General features: G+C 39.4%; 1 long non-coding RNA gene across 1 annotated transcript in view; it reads left to right on the top strand.

Moving 5' to 3' along the window:
• Positions 1–10,094, top strand: part of LOC115070297 — a 21,019-nt gene extending 10,925 nt beyond the window's left edge. The window contains exons 2-3 of the long non-coding RNA XR_003849476.1: positions 8,424–8,621; positions 9,924–10,094. This is a non-coding gene — a long non-coding RNA (uncharacterized LOC115070297). The remainder of the gene's footprint in view (positions 1–8,423; positions 8,622–9,923) is intronic.
• Positions 10,095–16,697: the final 6,603 nt, after the last annotated feature.

Genomic DNA, 16,697 nt, shown 5'->3' with positions numbered 1-16,697 from the left:
CTGAGGATAGTAGTGCAGGCTAGGAGAGTTAGCCGGTGGTTCAGGCCCAGGGAAGCAGAGCGAGGTGAGGGCAGGGCCAGGACCAGAAGTGGTGCTCCTGGAGCCCAAGAAAGGGACTGGGTTGCTCTGGGTGAGAAGGGTCAGGAAGCAGTATTGGTTCCCCAGGTGTCTGGGGCCCCAAGACTCGGGGTGGCGCAGGGCTCAAACTAGGAGTATAGAATGGCGAGGGGGGGGGATGGAAGGGTGAATGTGGCTTAGGGAGTCCCAGCGTGGAGAGCTGCGCTGTAGACTTACCCCAAGAGGCCTGAGGATAGTAGTGCAGGCTAGGAGAGTTAGCCAGTGGTGCAGGCCCAGGGAAGCAGAGCGAGCCAGAAAAATTTTTAACTAAAGGAAAATATTAAATAATGTAAATATTCTATAGGTACAATTAAAATTTTAAGGCCAGGTGTGATGGGTTAAGCCCAGCACGCGGGAGACTGAGGCAGGCAGATCTCTATGAGATACTGGCTGGCCTGGTCTAGAGGGAGACACTATATCAAAAACAAAACAAAACAAATAAATAAATACAAAGTAATAGAAATATTAGACCTGAATGCACTGTGCAATGCAATATGAATTTTAAAAATACAGAATAATAGTTCAAATAATCAAAGTGAGATACTAACATTTGATAATTATTTTGAAACTTTTAAGGTTTTTTAATACATTTTAAAAAAATAACAAGCAAGCAATGGGAAGGTCACAAAATATTTGAATAATGCAACCATGAAAATGAGTGTCATTTCCACTCTCAAAGTAGAGTGGAAATTAATATTTTTGTTTGGCTTATGATCTATATATGACATCAAATTTGAAAGAACAGAGCTGGAGAGATAGTTCAATGGTTAAGAACATTTGACTGTTGTTGCAGAAGACCTGGGTTCGATTTCCAGCACCCATATGGCAGCTAACAACTGTCTGTAACTCCAGATCCAGGGGATCCAACAGCCTCTTCTGTCCTCCACAGGCATTGCACAGCATGGGTGCACTTACCTACATGCAGGTAATACACGCATACATGTAAAAAAATAAAAATAATGAATAAAATTTTTTAAAAAATTAAAAAAATTAGAAAGAGCAAATTATTCATTATATACATATTTTTGTGCATATGTAATGTACATGAGTGCATTTGGGTTAATGCGGGTGTATGCTCACCTGTATGTGTGTGCATGGAGGCCAGAAGTCCACATCAGGGGCTGCCTCTATCACTCTCCACCTTATGTTTTGAAATAGGGTCTTTTACTGAATGTGGAGCTCACTGTCTTACCCAGATTGACTAGCGCTTAGCAAGATTATGTAGGTGCTGCGAATCCTCCTCAGGTTCTTATACTTACATGGCAAACATTTTTCCTTCTGAATTGTGAACCTTGCCCCTATGTAGAACTCAAGCAATGACTCCTAAAAAGTTAAGACTGGAAAAAGACGTTTATTCACCAGCTCTTCTAAAGTTACTATAAAATTCAAGTTAGCCAAAAATAAATAAAATACAATGAACATAAGTAAAAGGAAATGGTAGGTTAATGCTATTTTTGAATATGCAGTCAAATGTTCGATACCCAGTATAGTTTAAAGAACTCAAGCAATGACTCTTAACAAAGTTGATTTTAATCCAAAAATGTTTTATTACTAAAAATTCATGAAGATTTGTTTACATATTACCAACCGGAGAAAACCATGTGATTACGTCAGTGCATGGAGAAATTTGTGTATGTGCACATGTGTGTGTGGGAGTAGGCATTCATGGACATGTGCTAAGTATAGAGGACAAAGGTTGAAGTTAGGTGTCTCCCTCAATTCCTTCTGGCTTATTTTAAAGACAGTCTCACACTTGGCCTGGAACTTACTTTTGAAACCTTTTGTTTGAATTCATCATTACCACAGTCTTCAATTTTTTGTTCTTTCTAGTTCTTGCAAAATTCCTCTGGAGGGCACTATTACCATAACGAATACAGTTAGCTCCAGAAAGCTGTGGCTGTGGAGGCAGAGTCTGCTGATGCTGCCCACCTCCTTTCAAGCTTCATGTCCCTCATGACTTTAACTTTTTCTTCACCTTATGTGGAAAAAAATATCCCCTTTGAAAATATCAGAAGCTATCCTCAGTCAGACTGTACACCCTGCTTGAGAATCAGTTCATTAAAAGATATGTGTATTGTCACTAAGAATTCTAATTGGAAGGAAATGCTTTTGATTGAACGTCAATTGAAATAATTACTTAAATAAATCCTACCTGGGTCACCAATTATTTGTCTGTAGCATTGTGGTTTTGTAGGTTTGAATTCTTTGTACTCTGACTTTTCAGTTTCTGTTTAAATGACAAGTCAAAAAGCATTTGAGGATTTCATAAGTTTCTTAGCAATGATTAAAAATTAAACACTATGTATTGGATCATGGAGAGTGTTATGATTATAGTGTCTTTCATTTTAATCATAATCGAAATATAAAATACAGAAACTATCATTTCTGATAGTATAAGCAATTTGAGAAGGGAAGAAAAGAAGGGGATGCAGAAAACTGAGAAACACCTTAATTTCTGAAAGGCACGTTTTATTCAAGCATGTACTCTATTCAGCCACTTACATTTCTCAACTATGAGCAAATCCTTTCCTGTTTAACATTGACTATCCTGCCTGAAGCAAATGATGACATATCTATGACATTTACTGGAAGTAGATTGATTCCTTCAAGAAAAGAACCTTTTTTGTTTTCCTAGTATGTCACACAGCAGTAATAATGATTAACTCAGCATGGATCTTTCCTTCACATGACTACATGAAGGGCCCAGAGTCTTTACATTGCCAAGTGCTCTGAACTGTCTCCACAACTCCCATTGTTTTAAAGTTGTCATTTGGTATTTTACCATATAAAAATTCATATGTTTTAAAGAAAGAGAAAATCCAAAATGTAACATACTCATCCCTAAATTTACCACTCTTAAAGTTTTCCATTAGAATCTATTTAAGAGAGGAAGTGACAGAAGATGTCATTTATAATTAAACAGTGGCTCATCTTAAATGCATTGTCTACTGGTATTGAACCTTGTATAACTAAGTTCTCCAAGCTTAAGTCACCTCCTATAAAAGGAGCTACATTAGACAACTATGAAATTTCAGCTGAGGCTACAGGGAGATCCTGTCTCAAAAAGACCAAAAAAAAAAAAAAATAGTAATATGCTTTGAATCTTAAATGTTCCCCAAAGACCCATCTGTCATAGACTTTTTACCACCTACTGTTGCTGTTGGGGGGTGGATGAACCTTTAGGAAGAAAGATCTGGTGGGAGGAAGTTAAATCATTCAGCAAGGGAGTGCTCTTGAAGAGCACTTCCTGGGTGGACTGCTCCCTCCCTCTCTGTCTGCTTCCAGCTGTGGTGAGATGAGCAGCTTTGTCCTACCACACATCTCTACTGTGGTATATGCACCACGTGTCCATGTATGTGGACACATGTCTCTACTGTGGTGTATGCACTGCATGTCATATCCTCAAAATGATGCCGAGCAGTTATGAACCGACACCTCAGAATCTGTGCCCCAAACTGAACTTTTCCTCCTTAGAAGTATATTTTCTCAAGTATTCCGTTCCAGCAAAAGAGCTCTGACTAACCCAATAGAGTACAGAAAAATTTTGCTTCCAGATAATAATGGTCTTACCTATCCCATTCATATTCAAACTGATGTTGTGTGACCATACCAATGGGGTGGTCAGTTCACAGTAGCTGCAGTTTTTCTAAGAAAATATTTAAGGGTTCTACACTGACATAAAAATAGGAATATGTCCCTATTGTAAATAAAAATGCATTCATTGTGATAGAAGTCTATGGAATTGGAATTCATAGTTTTCATAGTTATTTTAACCATTTATGTCATTCATTAATGATTAACTTTGGCAGTTTTTCTAAATGATCATATCATGTATTGTTAAAATGATTAAATGAGGTAGTCTCTCTCTCTCCTCTCTCTCTGTGTATGTTTATGTCTGCCATACAGACTTAAACATCCTTTCGTTAAAGAAAGAATAAATTGGCAGAAATGAATGCTATAGGAAAACATTAAGCCAGTGTCATTGTGAACATAGTATTCTAGGTCTTTTAAACACAGCAGCTAATAAAATAATAGTGTTTTCCTCTGAAGCTTATATACTAATAGGAGAAAAGAAGTCAGCAATAGACATATTCAAAAGTAGCATGATTTCATACAAGACATAGATCTAAAACCCCAAATCCAACGTATAATACATGCTTAACAAAGATTAATAAAATATAACTTTTGGTTCAATATGTACAAGTCAATAAATGTGAGGTACCACCTTAAACGGATGAGGGAATCACTGTCATGTGATTCTTCAGTATATGCTGAAATACCAATAGATGAGGAAAGAGCATTTGATGGAATGAAACATCTCGTGATGGAAACATCAAAAAATTAGGTTTCTAAAAGCTCCCAAGGATAATGAGGTCAAATATAACAATTGACCGCTACATTATTCTCAGTGGGTAAAATATGACCTATTTCTCTCTAACATCTAAAGTAATATGGATGCCCATTTTTATCACTTTCATACAACATGGTGTTGGACGACCTAGTCAGAGTCATCAGGTGACGAAAGCAAGAAAGGGAAGATGAAGAAGCTGGCTTCAGGCTAGAGGTCCCACCTAATTGTGCAAGACTAGAGGATCAGTGCACTCAGTGTTGGGGGAGAGAGAGAGAGAGAGGGAGAGAGAGAGAGAGAGAGAGAGAGAGAGAGAGAGAAAGAGACAGAGAGGGACAGAGAGAGACAGAGACAGAGAGACAGAGAGAAATGCATGCCATCCAAACTGAGAAAGAAGAAAAACTGCCACTATTTGTAGATTACATCATCTTACGTGGAAAAACAAAGAAAAAGAAAACCCAAAGGCTGCACCAAAAAACTATCAGGTCTACTAAGCGAATTCAGCATGCAGGATATAAATCCAAATTCAAAATTTGGGACCACTGCTATATACGAATATTAAATTATTTGAAATAAGAGTTAAGAGATGCCACTGCAAATAGATGCAAAACAAATAACAAGAAATCAAAATAAAGATAACTAGCAAAAGCCAAAAAAATTCCCAGAAATAAATTTAACTGAAGAGGTGAAACGATGTCTATAATAAAAACTATAAAATGTTGATGGCATAAATTGGAGATGACACACACAATGGAAAGGCCCCGTGGTATTTGTTCACCGGTTGGAAGAATCAATATTTTAAAATGTGTGCTCAAACCTAAAGTGGTTTACAGACTAAATGCAATCCCTATTAGTATATCAATGATATTCTTCACAGATATGGCAAAAAATAATCCCAATTTTCTATGGAACCACATAAAAACTCTCAATAGCCGAAACAATCTGGAGCACAGAGAATAAAGTAGGAGACATTTCAGGCCTCACTATGAAACACAGTACAATGTTATAGTAATCAAAATGGCATGGTTTTTCCATGAACACATATAGATCAGTGGAATAGAGTTTGGGAGCAAACTCACACATCTACAGCCAACTGATTTTTTTTCCTAAAGTGCCAAGAAAGGACACTAGAGCAAGGACAATCTTTTTAACCCACGGGGCTGGGAATTTGTTATCTACATGCAGAAGGAAACTAGACCCATAACTCTTATCAGCTAAAATCATCAAGTCAAAATGGATATAGGGCTTGGGATAAGATTTGAAACAATTAAGAAAACATGGAGAATGCTTCAGGACGTTGAGATGGGCAAGAAGCTTTTAGGCAAGACCTTCTAAAGCCAGAAAACAAATGTAAATAAATATAGGCACACATGATTACTAACTAAATCCAAATAAAAAGCTTCTTCACAGCAAAAACAATAATCTTCAGAGCAAGTAGACATCCCACAAAGATGAAGATATTTGTAAACTACATATCTGGAAAGGGGTTTATTAAAAGGAGAGGGCTGGGAGATAGCTTAGTGAGTAAAGTGTTTGCTGTACAAGCCTGAGGCCTTGAGTTCAGTCCCCAGTACCATGAACATCTGGAGGTGACCATGCGTGTGTCTGTAACCCCTGAGCTCTTAGGGTGAGATGGGAGGTAGAGAAAGAAGACATTCCATAAGCGTACAGGCCAGCTAGGCTATGTGTAGCAGGGAGGAACTACATAAGATCCTGTCTCAAACCAGGTGGAAGGCGAGGATGGACACCTGAGGTTGTTCTCTTGCCTTCATATATATGCTATGGCTCATAAACACACACACATACACAGACTGTACACATATGCAAATCATACACATCCTAGGGCACACAGATCATCTTTTAAAAGTTAAAAAGAGGGGCTAGAGCGATGGCTCATCGGTTAAGAGAACTAGATGTTTTTGCAGAAGACCTGGATTCAAATCCAAGCATGGCGGTCAACAACTTTCTGTAACTCCAGTTCCAGGGGATCCAATACCCTCTTCCATCCTCCATGGGCATTGCATGACACAGGACACAGATGCATTTACATACATGTAGGCAATACACTCAGAATCATAAAATAAAAATAATACATTTTTAGAAAGTTAAAAATAAGAAAATAAATAAAACACCCAAATTATTTAAAAATGGTTTAAGAATTAACAATACCTGCTAATAGATGCTTCTCAAAAGAAGACAAATGCATGACAACAAGATACATGAAAGGATGCTCACTGTCTGGGAAATGCAAATCAAAACCCTAGAGAGGTAACAGGTCCTTTATTGAATGGTTATTATCAAAGGCAGATGCAGATGCAGGCAAAGCATGCAGAGAAAGTATGCAAAATGGAACACTATTTAGTCGCAGAAACTGAAATCCTGTCCTGGATGAGACTGGAGATCATTGTATAGAAGGAAATACAATAGATACAGATGACACATCATCTTACTATATGTGAACTTACTATTAAAACCGTTGAACTGACCAAAGTTGAGAGTAGATGGCATTTACCAGAGGATGGAGGAGTAGGCAGTGAGGGGATGTGGAGGCAGTGAGGGGATGTGGAGAGACTGGTCAGTTGGTACCAGTTTGCAGTTAGGAAGAAGTTGGGGCTGCAGAGATAGCTCGGTGGTTAAGAGCACTGGCTGCTCTTGCAAAGGACCCAGGTTCGGTTCCTAGCACCCACATGATGACTACTGCCCATCAGTACCTCCAGTTCCAGGGCCTCTCACATACTCTTCTGGACTTTGCATGCAAAATACTCATAGACATGAAAATAAAAATAAATGAGTAAAAGAAAGAATTCCTAATGATTAGTTTCCATGGGTGACAGACATCTTTTAGACAGTGTCTTTCCTCCTTTACTTCAATAACCCATAGGCAATAATGCTTTTGTTCTCGTTAAAATGTCGTGACACTATAAAATTTTAAGGTTAAATGTGATCTAAGTTAAGAAATATGATAATTGTAACCTAGCTATCTGAATTACATTTCCCTAAACACCGGGCCTTCCTCAGTGAAACATTTTCTTTTCACTTCCCTTTTTATAGCTTTATTCCTTTGGAATGTTTTATCATTTTATTGCACTTGAAGCACTTTCTTTTTTGGGGAAAAAAGAACTCTGTGAACTTTCAAACAGATATAAATGGAAAAGGAGAGAAGGGAGGTCAGCTCTTGGGTCTGCTCACCTTGGTGGTGTCCTTTGAAAGGAGTCCCCAGGTAGCCTTAACTTCTGCCAGCTCGCATGAGCCTGGATTGCTCCCAGGTTTAGCCTTCCTGGCATGATGACAGAGGTCAAATTTTCACACAAATGAACAATTTCCCTGATTAAGTGAACCTGATACTTAAGCACAAGGTCTAATGAGCAGCTCTCTGTGTTTGGCACCCACTCTGAAGCATCCCGGAGGTTTCTGGGACAATTCATGTGACCTTTAGCTGAGAACCATATTTTGCTAGATCACCAGTTTCCTGTCTCCCTAGAGTGCTTGCTCACGTCAGCACTTAGAAGAGACCTATGGTACTCACAGCAGGTGCACATTAACCATCTTGAAGAAGAACCTGCCTCTCTCCTGGGCCATTTCCTCCTCCTGGCATACACCATCCCAGCTCCCAGTTCCTGTTAGATGAGAAGACAGAAGCTTTTCAGGCTTCATGTTCTCCAAACCGCATGCCTCAAATTCATATTTCTTCTGATTGCATTCTATCAAATTTTAGAGCTTCTTTGTCAGCTTAAAAGATGTGTGGAATGTCTTTAAACTTACTGTAAGCAGAGGATCTACATTCTAGGAACCACAAATCAGGTATAAGAAGTTTCTCTTGATGTATTTTAAAATTAGGATTGTGAGCAGTTGGTGTAAGATATAGATCATATTGTGATTTGTTTGGTTAACAACTGCCATAAATCATACACTATTGCCATTACTAACACAAAACTCACCAAAATTTTTGAATCTACAGATGTCCAATCAACTTACTATTACAGAGATGATCAGAGGCAGACACTTTCCTCGTACTAAGTACGTGTGCATAAAGACAAGACTCTTTCCACTCTGCCTCCAAAGGGGAAAGTCCTTGGCTGGCATTCCCTCATCTTCTTGACCCTTCCCCATTGTCTCTTGCAAGGGAAGTGGCCCCGAGTGATCAGCACAGACCCTGGTGAGTGCCAAGCTGACATTGTGAGTTGCTCCTCTGATCATGAGAGCTGGGCTGGTATGGGCTTTTTTCTTATGAGTAAGAGTTCTAGTTTCCTTTCCTGTTAGAAAAAAACCACCATGACCAACAGCAATGTAGGGGAGGAAAGGGTATGTTTGACTTACACTTCCAGGTCACAATCCATCATTGAGAGAGGTCAGGGCAGGAATTCCAGCAGGAGCTGAGGCAGAAACCATGGAGGTTTACTGGCTGGTTACCGGCTACATTGCTGGCTCATGCTTTGGCAGCTTTCCTTTTCTTGGGAGAAGGGTCTTTTGGAGATGGGGTTTCCCTGTAGCCCCAGCTGGATGGGAACTCACTATGTATATCAGGCTAGCCTTGATCTCATAGATATCCACTTGTTTCTGACTCCTGAGTGCTGGGACTAAACACATCCACCACCATGCCCGACTTAGGTAGCTTTCTTATGCAGCCCAGTAACAACTGCCTAAGGATGGTACCACCCACAGTGGACTGGGCCCACCCACATCAATTATCAGTTAAGACTATTGCTCAAAGACACGGCTGCAAGTCAATCTGACTGAAGCAATCCTTCAGTTGAGAGTTCTTCTTTCTAGATGACTCTAGGTTGTGTCAAATTTACCATAAAAAATTAACCAGGGCAGGGAGAATAACTTGATTGTGGATTAAAAGACTTGGAAGCATACTACAGCCAGACACAGAAACTGTATGCAACAATTGTCCAATTTATATCTGTAAACTTGCCGGATCTGAATCTGCCCTATTCCTGCACTGTATTTTTCATTCAGTCGTAAAAGCGGGAAAGGGAGGAAAGATGGTACTTATTGAAGCCCCAAAGTCACACACATTCCTTCGTATTTGTGTATGTGTTTTCATGTGGGTACATGTATGTGCAGGTGTGCATGCATGCCAGAGGTCATCCTCAGATACCATTCCCCTGGAGGCATTCACCTTGTTTTTGGAGACAGTGTCTCTCTTTGGCCTAGAAGTTGCCTAGTAGGCTAACCTGGTGACCAGTGAGCCCCAGGGATTGCCTGTCTGCTTTCGGGGTAATGAGATTATAAGTGCACACCACCTTGATTGCCCTTTTATGTGGGTGCTAGGAAATCAGCTCAGGTACTAGTACTTTACAGACTGAGCTGTCGTCTCATCCACAACAATTATAAATATTCCTTTTGTGATGATTCATGTTAACTGTCAACTTGACAGAGTCTAGAATCACCTGACAGACAGGCCTTTGGTCATGCCTGTTGGGGATCATCCTGTTGGCTTTATTTAATCTAGGTGGGAAGACCAGTCTTTTGGGAGTGGCCAGATTCCAGGCTGTGATCCTGTGCTGCCTAACTGAAGAATAGAAGTCAAGGAGCAGCATCCATTCACTGGACTTTGCTTCCTGACTGTGGACACAATGTGACCAGCTCCTTCCACAATGCTTCCCCACCATGATGGAGGGTAGCCTGGAATTGTGAGCCAAGCTAAGTCCTTCCTCCCTCAAATTGCTTTTATCAGAAAATTTTATCACAGCAACAGAGCAGAAACTAAGATACCTTTGTAGCTGTAGAAGGATCCAAATGCTCACAGTTCCCGTTGTTATTTCAACTATTTTAATGAATAAAATTTGAAATATCTAACATGCTTTGCTTGGGAGAAGTCTATAAACTAAATGGAAGCAGTTTGGATGTCCTTGAATGTGCTTTTACTTCTCACTGTTGTCAAACCCACTATATCTAAGTATCTAATTCTATCAAAATAAAATTGGAAACAACTGTTTAAATATAATTTAATGGGCTGTTTATTTTAGGTTTGGGAATGTACAAATAGCATTTTAATCCTTAGATACCAGAAACATGGGAAAATGAATATACTGCATGTTTTTAACCTTGAAGGTGCACCTACACATATTTACCATCTCTTCTCTCTACATACATACCTATGCAACCATTGGAACTTGAAATGATTTGAGTAATTACTGGAACTTCTCAAGAGCACACCATATGGTATTAATGGTGCCAAATGCTTTACTAGAAATATTTCATTTACGGAGATTCATATGAGTAGAGGGTGTTATTCACATTTCACAACTTCAGGAAACTGAGTAACAGAGATGATGGGCGAGAGTTTTAAATTTTATATTTATCTATAAATATAAATTTTACTTATTTATTTTTATTTTATGTATGAGTGCTTTGTCTGTATGAATGTATGTGCACCTGTGTTGTGCAATGTCTGTGGAGACCAGAAGGCAGAGGGCATCAGATCCCCTGGAACTGGAGTCATGGATGATTGTTAGCCACCATGTAGGTGCTGGGAACCAAACCCATGTTCTCTTTGAGAGCATCCAGTGCTCCTAACCACAGAACCATGACTCCATCCCCTAATTTTCTAGGTTATGCAAGAGTCTCATTCCTGTAAATGGGAACTCCAGAGATGGAGACAGGATGACTAGGATTTCTAGGCCATCTTGTCCTGTATAACATGACTGTGTCTCAAAAAAAGTTTCTTAAGCTTGAATTCGTATTCATGGTCCAATAGTCTGTTCCCAGGGCACAGTGTGTTAGCCAATGTACTTTCTTGCCTTCAGAAAATAACATGGCTGTTTCTCATAAAATCATTTGTCCAACTCTCAGATAAATTTGGCCATAAAAAATGAATGCTCTATCTTACTTTCTGCTCCTGAAAAATTGCATTACTTTGATACTTAAATTTTTTATAACCTGAGTTTTATAGATTCCTCTGTTGTAATATGAAAATATACTGCAATCATATCTGAGTTATGAATATACATTTTCCCCTAACTTATCTTTTCTGCCATGCAACTAGTGCACACCTGTCCTGGGCTTGAACCATCATCTGATAATTTAGAAGGACCATTTGAAGAGTTAAGATGAATAGTTCCTTCACAGTAGAAATGAAAATTAAATCCATATGTAACATAGAAGAGTAAAGCTGGTCCTACAAATAGCTTGTATATTTCATTGTACAGAGTTTAGAGTCCACATTTCAGGGAACAAATGCATTAGGCTTGTTCCTCTGCAGGTTTTCTCACCCACACCAACAGCAGGTTCATACACTCAAATAAAGTCCAGTTCTTTGGTCTATCATGAATTATTAACCAATGTCCTCCAATTAGAAGTAAATATCCTTCAACAGTAGATTATAATTTGTCATTTATAGCTCTCATAGACTTCACTTACCTGTACTAAAAAAAAATACATTTAAGAATTGGGTGCACCCACATCCCAAATTAATACATATTGGATCTTTGGACAGAAATAATGATAAAGGACCCTGTCAGTATATGAAGTGTGAGGCAAATCTTCAGGCTCACCTCACGACAGGAGCATGTGGACACAGTGGGCTCTGTTTGAGGATATTTGTAGCATGAATATCTTTCCTGGTTTGCCTGAGCTCACATTATTTTTCTGGATTTTGACTTTGAGTTTTGGGATCAAGACAATGTTGGGCAAGCTGGGAAGGGTGGTTATCCTCACTGGGTGGCAGTCATACTTTAGGGCAATTTATGTGGCCACTCTGGGACAGCAGGAGTATCATTCTCTTGTTTATACAATTGAAGAAACAAACACAGAAGCTTGTTGGAGATACAATTGAATCGGACCAAAATAAGACATTTGGAGATTGCAGGGGGATTATGAGCATGGCAGAGCACAATCACAGATAAAACCTTCAAATTAAGTTTTGCTTGTGTTCTTGAGCTATCAGGAAGCATCTAACACTGGATCTGGTCCATGGCCATCAGTAGGAAGTTTCAGAGAGGCCTTTCCATTGGGTTCCACAATGAACACAGAGAATGAATTATTTAAATACACTGGAGCCAGCATTTTCCTGTGGCAGGAATGTTTGGAAAGAAGAAATCTGAATTCCTTAGTAGAATGAAATAGCGCCAGATTATGAAGTATTTGCTGTTGTTATCCTAAGAAGTGACCTTTCTCAGAGTTTTAAATGGAATGTGTCACTATTATGTGCACCTTTCTGAGATGGCTTTGGTGTAGCATTGACAATAATTGGAAGAGAAGGAAGGGAGAGAAATGGCAGTTGGGAGGTTATAACAGTTGTCTGCTAAAGCATCGCAATTACTCAAATGAGGCTGGGCACAGAGGGACTGAGGGGTAATCAGAGGCACAGGGAAGTGAAACTGAGCATGCGTGGCCAGCCTTGATTGAGTGCCATCAAAGAGAAGGATGACTGGAAGCCTTCCTGCATGAATGAATGAACCAATTGCCATTCATTATGAGTGATTTAGAAAGTCAGGAAGTGGACCAAAGTAGACCCAGAGAGAATCAGGGAATGCAGTCATATGTAGCTAAATATGCACGTGACTCTACTCTGCAATGAAAAACTGACTGGTAAGCTTGTTTTTATTATTCTCAATGTCTACCATAAATGCCTAAGGTGAGCATTTTGATGGAAAATTTAGAAGCTTGGTGGAATGAGCCTGACTTTAAAACAAATGCAACTACAAAAACTGATCAAAGGTAAAGCAGAATTCTGCCAGCTGGGTTAATGGTCCTGAAAGCTACTTTACCCAACACGATAAAAAAGGGAGGATTAATGAACTAGTAGCCTTACTTTTGACTTCAGACACATCATGTTTCATAGTCTTAAAAGGTTCTATTTAGGGAATATCTCATCTGATTAATTCATCCATATTAATTATTGATCACGTTTTCACAATATAGCAAATTTGTTATGTAATTTACTAGACAGGAAAGGCACAATTCCTTTCTACCAACAAGGCTGTATTGTAAGAGGAAAATAGCACTGTCAATTGTGTGAGATTTTTCAAAATGATAATAGATTGGTGCTTAGTGGATCTCTACTTCCCCAAGGTATGTATGTGCCTATATACATATATGCATACATGCATACACACACATACACAGACATACACACAGATACACACAGATACACATACACATAGGCACACACATATACACATGGATATGCATATATAGACATGCATACAGATACACATACCCATACATACATACACACAGGAGCATACATACACACAGACACACATATATAAACACACACTTGATTTTTACAAATATCCTAAAGACAAAGTAGAAATATGCCTATCTATACTTTATAGATAATGCAACTGTGTTCTAGAGATAGGTAACATGCATATTTAGGAACTGTGATAGGTTATTGACCAATGCACCAGCACGAGAAATGAGGTATAGAAACAGAAAACATTTATATTGAGAAGAGCTGGTGATCTGGAGTGAAAGGTTCAGCTCAGTATGAACACCAGCTTCTTCATCCCATTCACCAATTCAAACATCAGCAAACAAATTCAGAGTGTGTTTCTGTTGACTTGGAATTGGCCTTACAAGGCCTCTCTACGCAGCCCTTTGAATAGCCTTGATAGTCCACTGTGAGGTCATTTATCATGTAAGCTGTTTATCTCCAGAAACAGAACAAAATAATACAGCTGAAAAGAGACACCAGTGAAGAAAGCGCCGGAAAAGGGCTTGAAAGAAGAATTATGAATAATTAGCTTCTGGAGTTTCTGTAAAAGCATGGGATAAAAGCAGGAAGGGGGCTGGTCATAAATGTAAATGTTTTTATGGGATAACGGTGGCATGATAGTGACTGAATTCAGGCGTGGTGGCACAGGCCTTTAATCCCAGCACTAGGGAAGCAGAGATAGGCAGATCTCTGTGAAGTCAAGACAACCATGGTCTCCATAGAGAGATCCAGGCCAGATGAAATGACAGGGAGACCCTGTTTCAAAACACCAAAAGGTGAAAGCGGGCGGGGGGCATTAAAATTAAGCAGAAGATTAAGGCCAGTGGATATCCATCTGATACATTTCGTGAGCCCTTGGTCCTGTGCTGGAATCTACCACACTGGACCTCTGAGTGTTCTCAACAACATTCTTCATCATGTATTTTGTCACAATAGTGCACCATGGGAGAACAACAGAAAACATCTCTTCCACTGTCTCCACCTTGACTCTCAGGCCTCTGGTTTTAAAAGGTCCCTTAAGATACCGAAGAGAGGCTGGGAGATGACTCAGTGGCTAAAAGCACTGGCTACTCTTGCAGAGGACCCAGGTTCAGTTCCCAGCACCCATATAATGGCTAACCCTGTCCATAACTCCAGTTCCAGGGGATGTGGACACCCTCTTCTTGTCTCTGTGAGCACTCTATGATATGGGTGCACTTACATGCATGCAGGCAATACACTCATATACATAAAATAAAAATAAATAAAAATTTTAAAAAGATACCAAAGAATTTTATTTCAGAAGAATTTTAAGGCTGAAGAGATGACTCAGCAGTTAAGAGCACTGACTACTCTTGCAGAGGACCCGGGTTCGATTCCCAGCACCCACATTGAGGCTACGAACCGTCCTTAACTCCAGTTCCAGGGGACTCTGAAGTCCTCTTCTGACCTCTGCGGCATTGCACAACACTGGTGCACCCACATACATGCAGGCAATACACTCATACACGTAAAATAAAAATGATAAATTAAAAAAAGAATTTTAGCATTCAGAAAAATATGAACATGTAGAACATCAGGAATTACAATGGACATAGTAAAAACCTGCAGGAAAAGAGATTATGTACAAAAGAGTAGGCTCATTGGTGCGTGCATTCTAAAAAGTAGTGACATACTAAAAGACAATAGAACACTTTTTAATTGACTTTTTGTGATTTTATACAGTATAATTTGATGGTATTTAGAACCTCTCCCCTATACCCACCCACCCTTTTTGTTCCTCCACCAATTTAATGTACTGTATTTTATATATGCATATATATGTGTATAAAACAAGGCCTATAGAGTCTAATTTGTGTCCCAGAATGCTGTTCAGTGTCATTCCGTCCACTGGAGCCTGATTAGTATACCAACAGACCCGTGCTTGAAAGACATTGTCTCTGCCTCTTGCAGCAGTGATCTGTTGACACAATTTCCTTAGGTGTGGTTGGAGCTTGTTACCCACTCCCCCACATCTACGCTGGGATTTTGTCTGGTTTGAGTTCGCATGGCTCTTGTGCATGCTGGCACCATTGCAGTGGGATCTCTTTCCTTGTGGTCACTCACCACCTCTGACTGTTACAATTTTTAGACCTTCTCTTCTGCAATCATCTCTGAGCCTTGGGTATAGGGAGCAGAAATTTGACGTAAGAAATGCACAAAAATTTAATTAAGAATGTCATTTTAAAAAGCACAGAATAAGGCTGGAGAGATGGATCTGTAGTTAGGAGCACTGGATGCTCTTTCAGAGGACCCAGATTCAAATCCCAGCACCCACATGGCAGCTAAAACAACCGTCTGTAACTCCACTTCCAGGGGATCTGATATGTGATGCCCTCTTCTGACTTCCACAGGGATTGTACCACATGGGTACACTTATGCACACACAGGCAATACACTCACACACACATATGTATCAACAAAGTTACTTGTTATGGGAAGTATTTAAGGGACTTGTCAAATACACTTGTTAGCATTTAATCATCTACCACTCAGAGCAAAGTTACACTGATGTCATAGTTCATTAGTTCCACGTTAGTTTAATTTCCCTCCATAAGTAACAGCGGCAGTACTAGCACCAGTAGTATTAAAAGCAATGTAGGAAAGGTAGGATTCAAAAGATTAACTTCTCAGGGCAAAGTTGCTGCATGATGTTTAGTGCTCAGTTCTATTCACAGAGGTTTGGTCACGGCAGTTCATACCAGTTTTGGTAAACTTTCCAAGTTATTTCTCTCAAGCCAATTTCTCTTGGTCTTTACATAGTTTTATTGAATATTTTCATAACCCATAGTTAACTTCTGTTCCTTGCAATAAAAAATTCTTGCTCAAACTGGGAAGTCAACTTTATGTGGACATACTTCCAGCATCAAATAGGAAGAATTGAATCATGATCTTAGTTTCAAACCAGTAAACAAAAATTCAGAGCTCCAAATGTAGGTTTATCAATGATTTATATTTTGAGGACAGTTGAAAGTTATAGAATTAGTCCTTAGGTAGCAGATGGTGAATTCACAGCATGGTTGTAAGAGGGTGGGGGAACACAGT

The sequence above is a fragment of the Nannospalax galili genome, unplaced genomic scaffold (assembly GCF_000622305.1).
Source record: "Nannospalax galili isolate Female #2095 unplaced genomic scaffold, S.galili_v1.0 scaffold1230, whole genome shotgun sequence".
In the NCBI taxonomy this organism is placed as follows: Eukaryota; Metazoa; Chordata; class Mammalia; order Rodentia; family Spalacidae; genus Nannospalax; species Nannospalax galili.
Note: the sequence above shows the minus strand (reverse complement) of the source record. Positions and strands in the feature narration are given on the sequence as shown.